Raw genomic sequence first — 14,388 nt, forward strand, 5'->3', positions numbered from 1 at the left:
TTTATTTAAAAATTTAAAAATTAATTGAGGTGATATTTATCATCATTTTATTTTTCCGGACTTTAGAATTATAATTTTTTTAGTAGATTTCATATAAATCTAACTATTGTATTTGTCCTCATAAGGGAATTTTCGAAAAATTTTGCTCGACGAGCTGAGTCAGAAAATACATTTGGTTCAAAAGTTTATATATGTATTTATATATATATATATATATAATATAACGCGCCGTTCTCCAATGATAGCGTCCACAATTCTACACTGATCTTAATGAAACTCAGTATACTTATTCTATAGACGATTACCTTGGATGAGTTCGAAGATGAGCCAATTTGGCCAATAAGTTTAGCAGTTATAGTTAATTGAAATTTTGTAAAATTTTTAGAAAAAATTTGTTTGCCGCCTTAACTGGATGTAACTTCTAAACGGAAAGAGATAGCTTATTTTCGTTTGTTTTATGTGAAAGCTCGTTCGATTGCCTACAATTTCGACTATACAGCTTGTTGATTTGACCATTTTTTCTAATAGATAAATGGTTTTGAACATTTACAAAATATTGTAGAAACTAATTTTATGCAGGTTTTCACTTTGATTATAGTCTCAATTTCGAACCGATCACCTTGAAACTTAGTATACGTATTTTGTGGGTGACTACCTTGTTCGACTTTGAAAATGAGCTCAATCGGTCGATTAGTTTAGAAGTTATAGCATTTCAAAATTTTCAAAATGCCCAAAATTCATACTTTTACTTATTCTTCCTTCAATATCTTTTGAAAGTGATAACTTATCGACTTTATATCAAATTCATCTGAAAGCTCTTCGAATAAGCTTTAAATTTCATGCCTATATATATGCCTAGCCCACTGAAATTACTTATTTTACCATTCATTCAATGAAATTTTGCTATTGCATTAGTTCTCCTACTTCTTAGTACATTCATGGAGCTACTTAAATTCATATTATCGCAGTGTGACACTTATAAAATCTAAACATCTCAATTCAGTGGGTATATACAATTTTGTTTTATCGACAGTGTATAAATGATATGATATATCAATAACAAGATTAACATTAGTTATGATGATAATATTCTCTATATCTACTCGTCGTATGATATTCTAATAGGCTTTTTATTTCAAATATTAGTACTAATTTCAAGTATGACACTTTGATGTATCACAATCAATTTTTAATCTTAGAATATTTTATGAGTAGATTTTATTGAAAGCAAATTATCGCCTTTGTCCTTATACACTGGTCACAGAAATTAAGGGATAGAAAAAAAATCCGAAATTTTTAGGTGATTTTCAACATGCTGTAACTCGGTGAAAAATGGTCGGATAAAAAATCTAAAAAAAGCAAATTGTAGCCTCAAGTTTCTAGTTTTTAGATCTGGACCTCAAAATTTTTTATCATGTACAGTTCCGGAGTAATCATAAGAAAACCAACGAAAAAAAAATTTTCAAAATTTTTGCTGGTCTTTCAATACCTCTATGGGCGACAATAAATTTTTTTGAATAATCCGACTGTCTGACTTTTCTCGGAAATTTTATGCCCTTTAATTTGGTGGCCTTAAAAAGTCTCTACGACGATTTGGCGCCGAGTTATCATTGATCAAAGCAAAAAAGTCCATTTTGGCTTTGATAATCAATAACTCCGGATGTATTGGTCGTACAGAGAATGGAAGCAGGGTTTTGAAAACTGGAAAACATTCTCTATAAGGCAAAATTAGTGGCATTTGATAAAAAAATTTTTTTTAAAGCGATATTGTTTGGTAAAAAACAGGTCAAAATTCACAAATTTAAGGATATTCGGAAATCTTGCTATAACTTTGGATATAAAGGATGAACAAAGGATATCTTCGACTTTTTTTCAACCTCAAAGTGTCCTGAAAAAACCCTGAAAATTTCAAATCGCTGCGATTGTTCTTTCTTAGTGCCCCGAAGCTTTAAATTTATCGATTTTGTCAAAAATCACCATAATTGGTAGTTTCTCGATTTTTGTTCATTTTTTCGATTTGAAAATGGTTTTTTTACCGATAATCTTCATTTCTTCAATCAAAAAGATCGATTATCGAAAAAAAATGAAAAAAAAAAAATTTTGAAAAAAAATTTTTTTTTTTCAAAATTTTTTTTTTCAAAATTTTTTTTTTCAAAAATTTTTTTTTTTCAAAATTTTTTTTTTTGTTATATCTGCAATGATTTATCATTGTCAAAAAAAATTCCTAAAATTTTTTTTACCGCCGGCATTAGAGTTACCCAAAGGGTATGTTTGTTAAGTTGACATTTGAAGCAGATGCAGTTACAGCGGTAAAAAAAATTTTAGGAATTTTTTTTTGACAATGATAAATCATTTCAGATACAACAAAAAAAAAAATTTTGAAAAAAAAAAATTTTTGAAAAAAAAAATTTTGAAAAAAAAAAAATTTTTTTCAAAATTTTTTTTTTTTCAATTTTTTTCGATAATCGATCTTTTTGATTGAAGAAATGAAGATTATCGGTAAAAAAAACCATTTTCAAATCGAAAAAATGAACAAAAACCGAGAAACTACCAATTATGGTGATTTTTGACAAAATCGATAAATTTAAAGCTTCGAGGCACTAAGAAAGAACAATCGCAGCGATTTGAAATTTTCAGGGTTTTTTCAGGACACTTTGAGGTTGAAAAAAAGTCGAAGATATCCTTTGTTCATCCTTTATATCCAAAGTTATAGCAAGATTTCCGAATATCCTTAAATTTGTGAATTTTGACCTGTTTTTTACCAAACAATATCGCTTTAAAAAAAATTTTTTTATCAAATGCCACTAATTTTGCCTTATAGAGAATGTTTTTCAGTTTTCAAAACCCTGCTTCCATTCTCTGTACGACCAATACATCCGGAGTTATTGATTATCAAAGCCAAAATGGACTTTTTTACTTTGATCAATGATAACTCGGCGCCAAATCGTCGTAGAGACTTTTCAAGGCCACCAAATTAAAGGGCATAAAATTTCCGAGAAAAGTCAGACAGTCGGATTATTCAAAAAAATTCATTGTCGCCCATAGAGGTATTGAAAGACCAGCAAAAATTTTGAAAATTTTTTTTTCGTTGGTTTTCTTATGATTACTCCGGAACTGTACATGATAAAAAATTTTGGGGTCCAGATCTGAAAACTAGAAACTTGAGGCTACAATTTGCTTTTTTTAGATTTTTTATCCGACCATTTTTCACCGAGTTACAGCATGTTGAAAATCACCTAAAAATTTCGGATTTTTTTTCTATCCCTTAATTTCTATGACCAGTGTAGTAGAATTCTCGAGCATTAAAACCATAATCTATCATAATTTTTCGAATAGGGTCCGGAATACCATTGGTCCGATAGTTTGAATATATTTGAATATGCATACGGATCTTTAAATAACGTCAAATCAAAACATATAGTGCATTATCATCAAAAATTCTTCTGAAGTTCATTTAGTTAGCATCAATTTTTGGCATTATGCTTATAATTTTTTGATTTTTTTTGTTTTATCATCTCGAGAATTTTTAAGAAAATGTAAAAAAAAATTTTATTTTATTATTAGCTTCCATTTGAACAGTGAAAAAAATTAAACAATGAGAAATCTACTTCCATTTCGGCTGCCGAATGGCCTTTTTTTTTGTTATACCCGTGGGTGACCGCATACGGTACTGGGGCTGTTCGCGTCTCCGTCGCGAATTTAAAAACAGTTGTTATGTCCAATAAATTTTTTTTTATTTAATTTATTTTATTTCATAAATAAATTTATGAAACTCCTCTTTACAAAAGCACGCGAAAACGCAGTGTCAGTTCTACCATCACTTATGCGTATAAAAGTAACACGACGATTTTTGCAATAACGATTGACGAATAAATAAAAACTTGTCGTCATTTTTCACCAATAACAACAATTTAATTACTCCTTTCAAACATCAATCAAAAAGTTTTAAATAGCCTGAGCACCATGGCTCAGGGCCTTAGTTGTTGATCAAATTTTCAGATCTCGAGTCCTACGGTATCGTATAAACGGTGTCGTGGTTGTTGATCAGATCTTTAAATTTCGAGTCCTACGGTCCGCGTAAACGGCGTCGATAGCCCGTAATCTTATTGCAAAAATCTGTCCTAGACAAGGCAATAAGTAACCGTCCTTAATAAAAGGTACTACTAGTTCCTATCGTGTAGCGGTATTATTTTATTAACAGCGGTTTATCTTATATTTAGATTCAGTTAAATTGTAAATTGATTAAGGTACTTGGCCGATATTTTCATATCTTGTAGCGGTATTCTTTTGTTATTTACAATTATTATAAAAATCACTCCGACTCGATCGAATAGTGACACAAAAATCAAGTGTAATTGTAGTCCGATCTCGGGTCGAGAAAATCTGCGCATAAAAGGTCATAAGGCTACATAAGGACGTAATTTAAAAATAAGCAAAAGTAAATAAAATTAATAATAACCAAATTAAATGGTTTTATATCTTTTATAAGTGCAAACCATTGTAACAGTTATAGTGTTTAAGTGCTGTAATTGAAAAATTAATTAAAAAAACAAAAGATCATAATTTTAACTTAGTGAGTTCATTCGAGAATAGCACATAAGATTCTATCCTACTACCCCAGCCGCGTCCATTCCTTCAGGAAGAGGCCGAGTGAGCTGCAAAGTTCTGGAGGGATACAACCTGCCGTACTAGAAGAAAGACTCATCTAAAGGTAAGTGAGAGACAATTAAAATATTTTCTCTCTATTGATCGATATATAAATGCAACGTGACCAAGCTCGAAGACGTTTGGGTTCGCACTCTTCGAAAAACCCACAATAAATAATAAATATAGGAAGTGAAAACTTTCCTCGTATTCTTTACTGTTGTCCGCATCCTCCAAATCGCTCGTTAAATTTTTCTATCGCTACCAAAGGGAGAAATCCCGGATAATTAATTTAAATTCAAGCGGCGGACATAACACAATATTCGTTATAAATCAATTTAATAGTTTAAACTTTATCTAAAGTCCTTTTTAATAAATTAACAAGTTGTTAATAATATGATACGTTCGAATTTATACCTATCTTCCTCGATTTTTCTGCTTCACAAATTTTCTGCACTAAGCGTTTTTTTGTTACTTTTTTTTTTTTATTTTTTTCTTTTTTTAATTTGTAACATATTATTCCTTTTTTCAGACCTATCTTGAATCTGATAAATGGATAGAAATCCCTATGTTTACTACCATGATGAATTTAGATAAACCAACGATATTCAGTAGAAAGATGGCTCGATGTCTTTTCGGCATCGAAACCTTGAAAGAAAGCACCATTACTGATAAAATTAGCAATAGCTCATTAAAAAAAGTTAAAGGCAACGTATGATCAAAAATAGTCACACAACCGAAGCAATTGGATCCAGTCTTGGTAGCTGTTATAAGAGGTATTTTTCATCATTTTATACAATAGTTTATGAAAAACATCACAAATTTGTTTAAATTTTTTAGACGTTTACAAGCACTTTTTGCAAAATGAGAAACGGTTCAATGAAAGTGAATTTGCAATCTATTGTGAATCGTCCAAAATTCCTACTGTACTTAGTGAATTCATCAGTGATTAAAAGAAACCAAGTACGTTAAATTTCATTATAATAAGTATAAAGGCTGGATTTATCTTTTGAATGTGTGTGTGTGTGTGTGTTTATTAGTTTTGGCGATATTCTTTAAGCATTAGATAAATAACTATTTTTCTATTCTATTATTCGTTTCTTATCTATAGAAAAATTCTAGTCGATGTTTTTTCTGAACTTTGTCAGAAAGTAATAATCTATAAATTTTTTTTCTTACAGAAGAAAAAAAAACTTCCAACTCAACCTCAACTTCGAGCAGATCAAGTAATAATCCTAAAAATGTATCAAAAGACAATGACCCAACAGATACATCATTTCTTCTTAATTACGTAACAAATTCTAATGACTCGGACGACGACCGTTTGGTTGTTGATGAGTTCAAATGTAGTAAAAGTAGTAATGAAAATGAGAGTGACAAAGATTTAAATTGGCAGTAGTCATCATGCTTCAAAATTCTTTCTCTTATATATATATATTAGGGTAGCGCAAAAAAACTCACTTTTTTTTTTTAATCTCGCATGAAAATTTGTTGGTTTACGATGTTTTGAGAAGCCTCTCCAAAAATCAGCTCGATGAAAAATTTACAAGAGGTCGCTTACGAATTTTGAAAATATCAAAAATAATCGAAATTTAGATTTTTATTTCTAATATTTTTTTCTTTCTCGTGGCAGCAATCGTTTATATTTGTAAAATCATGACTATGCTGAAAATTTCAGCCCAAAATTTAAATATTAGAACGGCGCTCAAGAATTTTGAATATTAACTGATAATATGTAACTAAAAGTTTGAATTAGTTTTTATATTTTTTTACAACTCAATTATTGTCATTTCACTTAAATATAACTTTTGCATAACCAAAAATATACAGGACAATCTTAAACAATAAAATTTTGTAAGTTTTGAATAAGCGGAAAAAACTACAAATTGAACTAAAAAATAAAAAAGTATGTAAAAAACTTGATATTTCTATTTCTCGGGTTATATTTTCATTCATTGTCATGCAAATTGTCCCCCAAGCCGCCCAACTTTAATTTGGCTTGAATAATTAGTGTGCTATCTGGCTTGGGGAAAGTAGAACATCTTAGAGGGGACGATTTCGAAACAAGCGGATAATTGCTTGTTGGGAACCCGAAAGAAACAAGTGGAGTGGCCCTTTACATAGGGTATGGGGAGAACTTGCGTCCCACCACTAATCTATGCAAGCAGTTCACCAGAGCTGAAGTCTGGTACCATGGGGGCCCCATTTCCAAGCCCCATTTCGGTCAGAGTCTCTTTACTTCCTGGGATGGCAGGAATGGGGGGCCGAGTGAGGTAGGACTCGTGGTGGCTGTGGTTAGATACCACACGCAATGGGGATTTTTGATTATACCCCCGGTAAATGTCCACTCTTGGTTTCAACTGAGAGTGTCGTCTGGGTGGAAGAAATGGGATTACGCAACGCGAGTATGCCCAAAAGGGCGAGGCCTCGGCTTCCGGTTGGCGGAAGCGGACTTAGGTCCACGTTACATTAATTAATTAATGTCATGCATATTGATGGTGAAAGAATCGAGAAGCTTTATTATTAATATTTAAGGGTCACTCAAAAACGTCCAAAAGACAGCACTCGGAAACATTCAAAATTCTTAAGTGAGGTTTAAATATTTAAATTTTGGGCTGAAATTCTCAGCGTGGTTATGATTGTACAAATATAAACTATTGCTGTCACGAGAAAGAAGAAAATTTAGAAATGAAAATCCGAATTTCCATCGTTTTCGATATTTTCAAAATTCGTGAGGAACCTCTTGAAAATTTTTTATCGAGCTGATTTTTGGAGGGGCTTCTCAAAACATCATAAACCAACAAATTTTCATGCGAGATCGAAAAAAAAAAAATCTGGACGTCGGTTGGCCCTGTGGGCCAACCCCAAAACTTCCCGCTGTTTTCGAGCTCAAGGAGCTTGAAAACATCACTGTGAATATATTTATACATGCAATCATTTTTTTATGAGCTTTTCAAGATCTAACAAGTAACGTTTTATGCTAGCGTTTAAAAGTTAAGAATCAAAAATCATTAATGAAGAAGCGGCTTTAAAATTTTTTTTTTCGATTATGTTCTCTGAAGTACATGTATTGAGGCAGAAATCAATGTCAGTGATCAAAATCAAGATTTGAAAGAGTTTTGACTTAGGTCAGAGCAATAATATATGGAATATCCGAGAAAAACATTACAGACTGGGTTTTTTCAATTTTTTGCTGACAATATGTTTAAAACTAAGGAACAAGTTACATGACATTATCTGATGATCGAAAGAGACTATATTGAGAATGAGTAGGTATGATTTCAGACCCATATTAGCACATTACATTCTGATTTATCCGGAAAAAATAACATAAAATGTTATTTTTTTAACTTTTCAGCGCCGATATCTTTCGAACTAATCAACCGATTTTGACGTTTAAAGTGGCAATCGGCGCGGTTTATTGAGTTCTAAAGCTGATTAGTTTTTGAAATTGATCGGATGAGTCACTTCAAAGATAATCGGAAAAAACCGTTTTTTGTCATTTCTTTTGCCAACGATATCTCTCGAACAAATTAACCGATTGAGATGGTTAAAGTGGCATTCGACGCTGCTTATAAAGTTCTAGAGCTGAATAGATTTTAAAGACGATCGTTCAAGTCGTCTCCGAGAAATCACTAAAAAACTAAAAAAAAAATTTTTTTTTTCGTAATTCGCCAATATTTTCTAGTCTACTTGATTAAATGATCTGAAATTTTCAGGAAAGTTGAGGGCCAACAAGCTCTTTCGATTGCCACCTCAACTATCCAAATCGATTCATTAGTTAAAAAGTTACAAAGAGTTTACACACACACACACACACACACACACACACACACACACACACACACACACACACACACACACACACACACACACACACACAAACACACACACACACACACACACACACACACACACACACACATACGTACATACACTCGGACATCATTCTGAAAATAGTCAGAATAGCTTTCTAGGACCTCAAAACGTCGACATCTGATGAAAACTCGACTTTCGAAAATCGGGGTGAAAACAATAACTTCCCAATTTTTCGAAATTCGTCGATTTTTTTAGCGGGAAGTTAAAAAATAGTCAGTTTCTTTGCGCCACCCTAATATATATATATATATATATATTAGGGTGTCCGTTATTTACCAAATTAGATTTTTTTACTTGGGTATGATATAAATCATATATTTGTGATCCAAAAATAATCAAAAAAAAATAAAAAAGTTTATTCTAATGTCGTTTAACCCTGCCTAAGTAATGATACATTCTCATTTCAGTACAATGAGAAAAATGTAATTACTTGCTTAAAAATGAGTGCACAGTAATGACTAATACATGTTTTTGTAGGAAATTTCCCGCTCTTCAAAGAAGGTCTCCTATGTTTTTTTCGTGAATCCAACTGTTTAAGAGATATTGAAGGTCACAGTTACATTTGTTTAAAAAAATTTGCGTTTTTGTTTGAAATTTTATAACTCTCTAACACCTAGACATAAAATTAAGCGCTGTAAACTTTCTTGTAGGAAATTTATTGCTCTGCAAAAAAGGTATCCAACACTTTTTCCCTAAATCCAACCATTCGAGTGATATCGAAGCTCAAAGTTGATAGATTTAAAAATGAATGTTATTCGATTAAAATTCTATAACTCTCCAGCAAACAAATATTTACGTAGGCTTTCAACAGTTTTTCGTCGGAAATTTACCGTTCTACAAAAAAGGTCTCCGTAATTTTTTCGATAAACTCAACCGTTTAAGAAATATTTAAGCTTTAAGTTGAAAGAAAAGTTTCACAAACCAACACAAAATTTTGCTCTGATGATATAAAAAATTTCTTTTTTTTCGAGCTTAAATATTTTTTAAACGGTTGAGTTTACCAAAAAAATTATAGAGATCTTTTTTGTAGAGCGGTAAATTTCCGACAAAAAATTGTTGAAAGCCTACGTAAATATTCGTTTGCTGGAGAGTTATAGAATTTTAATCGAAAAACATTCATTTTTAAATCTATCAACTTTGAGCTTCGATATTACTCAAATGGTTGGATTTAGGGAGAAAATGTCAGATACCTTTTTTGCAGAGCAATAAATTTCCTACAAGAAAGTTTACAGAGCTTAATTTTATGTCTAGGTGTTAGAGAGTTATAAAATTTCAAACAAAAACGCAAATTTTTTTAAACAAATGTAACTTTGACCTTCAATATCTCTTAAACAGTTGAATTCACGAAAAAAACATAAGAGACCTTTTTTGAAGAGCGGGAAATTTCCTGCAAAAATATGTATTAGTCATTACTGTGCACTAATTTTTAAGCAAGTAATTACATTTTTCTCATTGTACTGAAATGAGAATGTATCATTACTTAGGCAGGGTTAAACGGCATTAGAATAAACTTTTTTATTTTTTTTTTATTTTTTTTTGATCACAAATATATGATTTATATCATACCCAAGTAAAAAAATCTAATTTGGTAAATAACGGACGCCCTAATATATATATATATATATATATATATATATATATATATATATATATATATATATACACTAATGGAAAAAATTAAAGGATAAAAAAAAATTTTTAATTTTTAGGCGATTTTCAACAGGCTCTAACTTTGAGAGAAATGGTCGTACAAGAAAAAAAAAAAGGGAAATTGTAGCTCCAAGTATCTACTTTTTGGATTAGAACTTCAAAATTTTTTAGCGTAAGTGGTTTTAGAGTAATCTTAGAAAAACCAGCGACAAAAAAATTTTCACATTTAAAAAATTTTTTTTTTTTGGTCTCCGGGCGTGGAAAAAATTATTTTTACTTAACCACTATGAGGATCGAATACCTTCATTATTCAGCTTTAATTTCTTTTTTTATGGACCTTGATACGTCCACTTCTCGCTGAGATATCAGTCTTCAAATAGAAAAGGATCCTTTTGTCTTTGATTATCGATATCTCAGAAACCAATGATCGCACAGAAAGTTTATGGTGGGTTTTAAAAACTTGAATAAATTTCCTTTAATGATTAGCCATTGCCTTTTCGAAAAAAAAATTTTTTCTTATCGTCACATGAATTTAAAAATGCAACAAAAAAAGGGCTTTTTGTGGTTTTTAGGAAAATCAAGCGCTAAAACGAAAATATTGTGGAAATCGATAATGTTGACTGTGCATTTTACAGTTCAATATTATGTTTCAAAGAAAAAATTTTTTTTTCGAAACAAAATTTTCAAAAAAAAAAAATTTTTTTTTCGAAACAAAATTTAATGACTGAGAGATCAGTAAAATCACGGAATGCAGCAACGTGAACATTCTAAAAATTATTGGGTGTTGGTTTTGTAAATTTCCTAAAGTTATTCCAAAAAAAAATTTTTTCGAAAATTTTTTTTTTTTGAAAATTTTTTTTCGAAAAAAAGTTTTTTCTTTTTTGGAAATTTAAGCCTTGTCTGCAATGAAATTGTGGACAAAGCTCCGAAAAAATGTTTGTTTTCATCTTGTTAAAGATTATGAGCTTTTCAGAGCAAAAAACGTGATCCTTTAATTTTTTTTAAAATTTGATCGCGTGAAACAAAAAAACGACTGGTTGGATTAATCTGGCTTTCTGCGGGGTTTTTGAGGACATATTGAACTGTAAAATGCACAGTCAACATTATCGATTTCCACAATATTTTCGTTTAAGCGCTTGATTTTCCAAAAAACCACAAAAAGCCCTTTTTTTGTTGCATTTTTAAATTCATGTGACGATAAGAAAAAATTTTTTTTGTTAATGTTTAGAAGTGGGGCTCCCCCATGTTTAAATTAGCACAAATCCAAAAATAAGCAAATTACTGAGACCTGTTTCATTCTCTTAAATTAAGTATAAAATAAGCGTCAATAATCGAGTGTTTGTCACAGGCTATAAACATGATATATTTGATATCTTCTTTGATATTTTTCAATGTTCCGTGCTACACTGCACTATTTGACATAATTCTCTTATTATTGTATGTGTTAATGCTAAAGTTAACCATCAAAACTTAAGGTATGCCACAAGCCATAATTTCTGTAGTTTCGTCCTAAGTACGTTAACGGACTCGTCAGTAAGGCTATGTTAACGTACTCTTGCCTTAGACTACATCTCTTACTAGTACGAGCCGGCGTAAAACTGTGTTGCGAGCTTCAGCCAGACACTATACTAGCAAAGGAAGGCGGATTTCGTCCAAACTACTTGCAACAAAGTGCTAGGTGAGCTGTTGTACACCGTTAGTGTATTGAAATAACAGAAATATGCCAATTTTCACTATACAAGAGCTCAAAAAATATTTGTAACTCTTAGTTAGACCTTTCTATCGCCACCGTCCATCTTACAGTATTAATAAAATTAATTATTTGTATTTATTAGAAATTTATTAAATTTATTTTGGAAAATTAGCATGATTTTTGTCATTTTTTATCAATTTTGCACACCTTAGTTAAAAGGCCCGGATAGATATCTAGTGTTAGAGACAAAAATACATACAGAAAATTAAATCCGCCGTGTAGCAGAACACGTGGAAAAATATAATTTGTAAGGGTTTGCCCTCGCTTCCCCGTACTAGGAAGTTCGGACAATCCTTCGATAGTAACTTGAGTATTTGAAGTTTTGGGTTCTGAAATGTCTGACGTAGCTGAGTACGCAGCTCGATTTGGAATAGGGGAAAGGTTGTTGAAATAATGTAACAATGATTCTAAATTTAATTTTGGCTCTTTTATTATAAATAAATAATTAATTGTTTACTATACACTTAATGCTAAATTTAATTATAATTAACAATTAATAATCAAGAGTTTTGCGATATAGTTTTACTGCGCATGCGCCGCTTCCGTTTCACCGGGATACCAGTCCCAACTTTATTAATATAAATTTTCTCAACAGTTTAATTATAATAATATTTCCGAGTCTTTTATTTAATTTAGACTAATAAAGAGATTCAACGATGTCGAGGGAAAATCCTGACAACTAAAATTAACCGGTAATAAATTTTCGCATGCACAGAAAATAGAAAATAATTTTGACAAATTTAATAAAAGAATTTAGAATAAAAAGACGATAAAATAAATGAGGGGATTTCCTCCACGTGTTTGACAAATGTAAAATTGTAAGTTTCTAAAACCTTTATTCAGAAGAACTTACACCGACCTGTCCCAGGTGTTTCGTGGTGCTGGTCATCTTTATGGCGAGAATAACAGGATCTTTTCCTTCCAACGAGAAAACACTTGAAGTGGAACTTAGACGAAAGATATTATACTTAAAATTGGTGGCGTCTGCCTGAATAATAAACTGTAGAAATATTGTGATGTGATGGAAAACTTGAGCGACCGCTCGGTTCGACAAGTGGATGGTAATTAATTTTCGGTTGTGTCGTCTGGCAACGAGGTGTCCAGTTTACCCCTACCTTCGCGCCGTTAAACCAAAATTCGACGCGAGGGCGGTTGCGCAGATAAAGAAGGGCGCGAAATTTAATTTTTGCTGACCTGGCAGTCGACACCAGGCCACCCCGTTACAACCCCCGTCACCAAACTGACGTTAGGTCAGGAAAAATTAATTTTGGATAAGCCTTGGTTGGATTAGGTTGTTCTTTTATTCCAGAGAAAATGTAAATAGTTTATTTTGTCCTCAAACTCCTTCGCGGAATTTCGAGATCTGGAACATAATGTTTGCCAAGGGTTTTTCCTTTATCGTCTTTTAAAATCACAATTAACGGACTAATTATCTGATCTACTATAGCGGGTCCCAAAAATTTGCATGCTAGACTCGCGCTATATTTATCTACCTTTTTACTGAGCTTTCTATTAGGATAGTAAACTTGATCTCCTATTTTAAGAGTAGGAAGATCCTTAATGCCGTTATCATGATATCGAGCCTGTTTCTCGCTCTCTTTTCTCATGATATCCTCAACCTTATGTCGCAACTGGTCTAAACGATTTACTCGCGCGCGCCAAGCTAGATTTTCGAGCTCTAAGTCGTCAATTTCGAGGTTAGTAATTTTTCCCGATAACCTGGGCTCTTTACCGTGCACCAGATAATAAGGAGACATCTTGAGAGATGCATGGTATGAACTATTGTATGCGAGTTGTAACTCACCTAAGTGTTCATCCCAAGATGTCTGATTTTTATCAATAAAAGCCCGAATCATTGGTTTTAGGGTCCTGTTTATCCGCTCGACAGGATTACCCTGGGGGTGAGCGACAGCGGTAGTCGTCAGCTTCACACCGGTTTCAAGTAAAAAATCTTTAACCAATTGGTTAATAAATTCAGTACCATTATCAGTAACCAAAAACATGGGATAACCCCAACGAGAGAACGCGCGATAAAAACATTTTTTAATGTTCTTGCCAGTTTGTTTACGTAACCGAAAAACTTCAATAAATCGTGTATACAAGTCTTGAATAATTAAGATGTACTGATAGCCATTTTTTGAACGAGGAAAAGGTCCTGTGACATCGGCAGCTACAATTCCCCATGGCTCAATGGGCTGTCGTGTTCTCATGGGCCCTTGTGAAGAAGTCTGTTTGTATTTAACCTTCTTGCATGTTTCACAAGCTTCGACGTAGTCAGCGACATCTTTATACATGCCGGGCCAGTAATACTTGGTTTTAATGCGCTGGTACATTATTTCTCGACCCAAATGTCCAGCGTCAGGTACATCATGATTGTTTTTCAGTACTTCGGTTACTTCATGGTCGCGTAGTACAATCTTCCAGGCATCTTGATCCTCTATAAACTCTTTTAAATAATCAGG

Source organism: Microplitis mediator, chromosome 7 (genome assembly GCF_029852145.1).
Source record: "Microplitis mediator isolate UGA2020A chromosome 7, iyMicMedi2.1, whole genome shotgun sequence".
NCBI classification, from domain to species: Eukaryota; Metazoa; Arthropoda; class Insecta; order Hymenoptera; family Braconidae; genus Microplitis; species Microplitis mediator.